The 6,000-nt window shown below is 57.6% G+C and overlaps 1 non-coding gene and 1 pseudogene across 1 annotated transcript; both read right to left on the bottom strand.

Annotated features, from left to right (window-relative positions):
• Positions 1-4,900, bottom strand: part of LOC134426202 (28S ribosomal RNA) — an 8,029-nt pseudogene extending 3,129 nt beyond the window's left edge.
• An 893-nt stretch (positions 4,901-5,793) lies between these two features.
• LOC134426233 (5.8S ribosomal RNA) lies at positions 5,794-5,946 on the bottom strand. The gene has a single exon (XR_010029938.1). It is a non-coding gene; the product is annotated as a 5.8S ribosomal RNA (ribosomal RNA).
• Positions 5,947-6,000: the final 54 nt, after the last annotated feature.

Below are 6,000 nucleotides of genomic sequence, written 5' to 3'. Positions count from 1 at the left end.
TCAACTGGGAAAACTTTGGGCCTTTTGCAATAATCTGACCCAAAGTGATCCCATCTGGCCCGGGAGCAGAGGTTTTACACATCTCTCTCATGTTCTTATCAATCTCTTTTCCAGTAATTAAGGCCTCGAATGTGGCGTTATCCGCCTCCTTAAATGGAGGGAAATCAAGTAGGCCACCAAATATATCAGATGTATCCCACCTTCTTTTAAAGTGATCATGGAGAACACTTGATGGTAATTGGCACTGAGAGGCTTCCGTGCTGTCCAGGATCACGTATGAGGCACCTTCTATGTAACTCGTACAGCAGTAGGAACCTCAAGAATTTTCCCCTCTTAATATCTCTTCTGCGCATCCAATTTGATAGAGTTTTGGATGCTTTTTGGCCACGGGATGCCTGCGTCTTTTGACCCTTGATAGATTTAGTTTGGCTAGGCACACCCAGAATACCAAGAAACTCCTTATAAACATCGTTCACCACCTGACCTGGATCTTGCCCATCAAGAACTTTCTTGAAGGCTTCCCGATACATGGTCAATTTGCCAAACGATAATCCCGCTTTGATGACTTTCCGGAATTGGAGCTTTAACTGTCCCTCCTTGGGCATCCCTCCTTACCAGATCCGGCAGGACGTTCAGTTCCAGTGGCACCTACTAGTCCTTCATGACCTTTCACGGAGGGACGCCTTTTATCACTAATCTGCTTTGCCATTTTAGTTGGAATATGCTCCGCTATAAGTTGGTTGATATTCCGCTTACTGGCAAACTTGTCCACCAATTGTACCAGAAGAGCCTATTCCTCCTTAGTCCATACCCGTTTGTGGGCCCCTCAGGCCGATGACTCTTTGGGATGAGAAGCAACAATCCGCTCCACATTTCGCAGAAGAGGATGTCTTATTCTCTTGTGCAGACCCAGGCCAGTCTTAGTAGCGAACCCACGTTGGCATACGTCACAGACCCATTCCCCAGTGGGAGCCACACACACCACCCCCTTGCAGCGCGGGATGTGACAGGAGATACTGTGGTATTTTATATTTTGTTTACCACATTTTGAACACCTGAAAATGATCTTTCTCTGCCCGTGCGCCCTTTTGAGATGGTCAATCAGCCCCAACATCCTAGTAAACCAGGTCTCACAACAAGGACAAGATGGTTGTTTGTCAGGCATGGACACGACAGGTGTTCTTGGCGTTGTACCACCACCTTCAGACCCGTGAGGAGCCTCGGGTGTTTTGGGCTCTTCACTAGCTCCCATCGCGCTCTCAGCCTCAGGTGTTTTGGGCTCTTCGGTACCTCCCACCGCACTCTCAGCCTCATCCTGGGCCATCCCCATAGGGGAGATCTCATAGGGCTCAGGGAGTTGCCCCAAACCCTACCAAACATCCACATGATGTACACCATCTTCTTTAACAATTCTGGAGTTAAAAAACTCCAAACTTACAAGATCGAATCCCTCTTCCCTGGGCACACAGGGCATAGATGGTAATTTGACATCAATGACCCTTAGATCTAATGGGTCAGTCTGAGTGGTAGTCAAGATATAACGCAAAGCCATTTTGTCAGTCTGGTAAGCAATAAAGTGACAAGTCCAAGTGAGAGTAGAAGCATATAGTAGCTGACCCTCTCTCAAACTACCAACTGTGTCAACAACAGCCCATGGACAAGGCTCTGTGCAACAGCGAACTAACTGTGCCAACCTTTTTGTTTCAGCAATTCGTGAAACTATCATTGGGTGGTGAGTCCAACGACAGGGAGGGCTGATATGCGCCCTCTCTCACACTGGGGCAGAAGTCGACTCAGTTACCACGAAGGTATCCGGCAGGACCACGAGGAGGTGCGACTTCCGCGACTATGCCCAGTTAGTAAATATAGTTACTCCCGCCGTTTACCCGCGCTTCATTGAATTTCTTCACTTTGACATTCAGAGCATTGGGCAGAAATTACATCGCGTCAACACCCGCCTCAGGCCTTCACAATGCTTTGTTTTCATTAAGCAGTCGGATTCCCCTGGTCCGCACCAGTTCTAAGCCGGCTGCTAGGCACTGACTGAGGCGGGGCGCTGGCCCGGAGACCCTCCCCCGGGGACCCTCCCCCGCACGAACCGCTCAGCCTATGCTGGCTGCGGCTGCGCACGCACTGGCCGCACACCGCGGGAACCCCACCGGCGGGAACCGCTGGGGCAGCGGTGCGCAACAATGATGGCCGCCACTGGGGCGCCAGCTGTGGCAAGGCGGAGGGTGGGCGGAGGGGGGGAGTAGGCGGCGCCCGCCACAGCCGAGGCGATCCACAGGAAGGGCCCAGCGTGTGTCCAGAGTCGCCACTGCGCGCGTGCACACCCCGGTGCCCGGGCAGGCCACGCGGAGCGCACTCACCCACGAGCAGCACCTCGTCCAGCTGCGGCACGCGCCCAGCCCCGCTTCGCGACCCAGCCCGACCGACCCAGACCTTAGAGGCAATCCTTATCCCCAAGTTACGGATCCAGCTTGCCAACTTCCCTTACCTACATTGTTCCAACATGCCAGAGGCTGTTCACCTTGGAGACCTGCTGCGGATATGGGTACGGCCCGGCGCGAGACTTACACCCTCTCCCCCGGATTTTCACGGGCCAGCGAGAGCTCACCGGATGCTTCTGGAACCGCAATGCTTTCCAAGGTGAGGGCCCCTCGCTCGGGATGAATCCATTCCAAGGCACCCAGCCCTTCACAAAGAAAAGAAAACTCTCCCTGAGGCTCCCACCAGCTTCTCTGGGATCGGTTGCATCACCGCACTGGGTGCCTCACGGCGCCCGTCTCCGCCACTCCGGATTCAGGGATCTGAACCCGACTCCCTTTCGATCGGCTGAGGGCAACAAAGGCCATCACATGCCCTTTCGGAACGGCGCTCGCCTATCGCTTAGGACCGACTGACCCATGTTCAACTGCTGTTCACATGGAACCCTGCTCCACTTTGGCCTTCAAAGCTCTCGTTTGAATATTTGCTACTACCACCAAGATCTGCACCTGCAGCAGCTCCACCTGGGCCCACGCCCCTGGCTTCGAGGCGCACCGCAGTGGCTCTCCTACTCGTTGCAGCCTAGCCCCTGCGGGCATCGTACTGCCGGCGACGGCCGAGTATGGGCCCGACGCTCCAGCGCCATCCATTTTCAGGGCAGTTGATTCGGCAGGTGAGTTGTCACACACTCCTTAGCGGATTCCGACTTCCATGGCCACCATCCTGCTGTCTAGATCAACCAACACCATTTTTGGGCTCTGATGACTGTCGGCATCGGGCGCCTTAACCCGGCGTTCGGTTCATCCCGCAGCGCCAGTTCTGCTTACCAAAAGTGGCCCACTGAGCACTCGCATTCCATGGTGTGGCTCCACGCCAGTGAGCCCGCCCCCTTACCCATTGAAAGTTTGAGAATAGGTTGAGATCGTTTTGGCCCCAAGACCTCTAATCATTCACTTTACTGGGTAAAACTGCCCATTGCCGAGTGCCAGCTATCCTGAGGGAAACTTCGGAGGGAACCAGCTACTAGATGGCTTGATTAGTCTTTCGCCCCTAGACCCGGGTCGGACGACCGATTTGCATGTCAGGACTGCTACAGACCTCAACCAGAGTTTCCTCTGGCTTTGCCCTACCCAGGCATAGTTCACCATCTTTCGGGTCCTAGCACGGACGCTCACGCTCCACCTCCCCGGCCCCACGAGGGGGCGGCAGGCAAGACGGGCCGGTGGTACACCCGGGGCTGCCAGGCGCGACACGCACCCGGGATCCCACCTCAGCCGGCGCGCGCCGGCCCTCACCTTCATTGCGCCGCGGGCTTTCGACAACGGCCCCTGACTCGCACACGTGCTAGACTCCTTGGTCCGTGTTTCAAGACGGGTTGGCTGGGTAGCCGACATTGCTGCGGACTCCGGGCGCCCCAGCGCGGCCCGTGAGCCTGGCCCAGCGGCGCTGCGCGGTCAGGGCGCACTGAGGACAGTCTGCCCCAGTTGACAGTGGTGCCAGGGACTGGCAGGCCCAGCCCCCACACCCCTGCGCGAAACGCCGCGCTGTGATGATGCCGCCCCCCCCCCCACCCTTGTGAGAGGCAGGGAAACGATGCCCCCCACCACAGCACCGCCGATGTGGGGGGAGGAGGGCGCGGCAGCAGTCCTTTTCCTCGGCCCCGGGATTTGGCGAGACCTGATGCCCGAGGGCTGTAACACCTGCTGCTGCTCGTGCGGCACTGGAACACCTGCCCATCGGAGGCCTTCCCAGCCAACCTGGAGCCGGTCGTGGCGCACCATTGCAGAGGAAATGTGCCCGGCCAGGGCCAGCTGCCGGCTGGGCAGCAGTGCCCGCACCAGCCTGCATCCCCCAGCCCGCCCCCGCAGACGGGGTTCGCCCAGGGGACAGAAGGGAGGCAGAGGTGAGGTTCCGCTGAACCCATGCCGACCGCAACTCGCTGGGTTGAATCCTCTGGGCGGACTGCATGGGCCCCACCCGTTTACCTCTTAACGGTTTCACGCCGTCTTGAACTCTCTCTTCAAAGTTCTTTTCAACTTTCCCTTACGGTACTTGTTGGCTATTGGTCTCATGCCAGTATTTAGCCTTAGATGGAGTTTACCACCCGCTTTGGGCTGCACTCCGAAGCAACCCAACTCCGAGAAGCCCCGGGCCTGGCGTGACGGGGGCCGCTACTGGCCTCACACCATCCGCAGACTGCGGCCTCGATCACAAGGACTTGGGTCCCCCGAGAGCACCGCCAGGGATTGGGGCTTCTGTACGCCACATGTCCCGCACCCCACTGCGGGGCAGGGATTCGGTGCTGGGCTTTTCCGCTTCATTCACCATTACTGAGGGAATCCTCGTTAGTTTCTTTTCCTTGGCTGACTAATATGCTTAAATTCAGCGGGTTGCCATGTATGATCTGAGGTCGCAAGGCCAAAGCTTGGCCACACCTCCTGGCCCATACAGCTCCTAAAGAAGCAGAATGCCAACAGGCCAACAGCCAGCCAGCTTCTTCCACCTACTACCCTCACCTTCCTCCCCCACTGGCGCCCACGCGCCAGGGGAAAACAAAGCCAGAGGGAGAGAAGCGGAGACAGAGTGCCCCATCCCGGAGATGAGAACCGAAAAGGAAGTGTGGCAGAGACAGCCCTGATGGGGGACCAGCCGAGTGGCGGCACGTGATGGCCTTGGTGGAGAGAGAGAGAAAAGCCATGGTGCTATTTGCGCCCTGAGACCACAACAGAAGAGGAGGAGGGCAGGTGAAGGGAGGAGGGGGTCGGAACATCTGTCCCCAGCGCTCTCGCCTCATGCGCACGCGCAGTGGCACAGTACCCCGCAGTACCCACCTGCAGACAGCCGCCCGCGCGGGGGGGAGGCTGGGGGCGAGGCCTGCGCCTCATCTCCCTCTTGCCCTCTCCCTTCTCTCGGCCCATGGCGGTGCTTTCAACACTGTCTCTTACTCTCCTCAGCTGCCACCACCACCGTACCGCGGTACGGGCCCTGCAAGGACAAACTCTGCCCCAGTGGCTCACTCCAGGAGTGGGGAACTACAGAGCAGTCCCTGAGTCTGCATATAGGGGGATGAAAGCCCTGCGCGGCAACAGTGACGATGACGGCCATGACGATTATGACGCCTGCTGGGTCACAGGGAAAAAATTGAGGCTGCCGAGGGAAACGCATCCCTTGCCAAACCCCTGACCGCTTTCCCTCCGGGCACCAGTGAGCCACCATCACCACCGCCGCTGACCACAGTCAACTGGCCTGTGAGGCAACCCCAGCCGCACCACCGTGGTGGCCGCTGGATGGCGACTGATCGTCAAGCAACGCTCAGACGGGCGTAGCCCTGGGAGGAACATGGGGCCACAAGTGTGTTCAAATTGTGGATGACCAATGTGTCCTGCAATTCACATTAATTCTTGCAGATAGCTGCATTCTTCATTAACGCACGAGCCGAGTGATCCACCACTAAGAGTTGTCTGGCTTTGGCACCAATCCTGCACCCGTGGAGGGGCTGGGACCGCTCACATG

This window comes from Melospiza melodia, chromosome 17 (genome assembly GCF_035770615.1).
Source record: "Melospiza melodia melodia isolate bMelMel2 chromosome 17, bMelMel2.pri, whole genome shotgun sequence".
Taxonomy (NCBI): domain Eukaryota; kingdom Metazoa; phylum Chordata; class Aves; order Passeriformes; family Passerellidae; genus Melospiza; species Melospiza melodia.
This window is presented reverse-complemented; position numbering and strand designations above follow the sequence as displayed.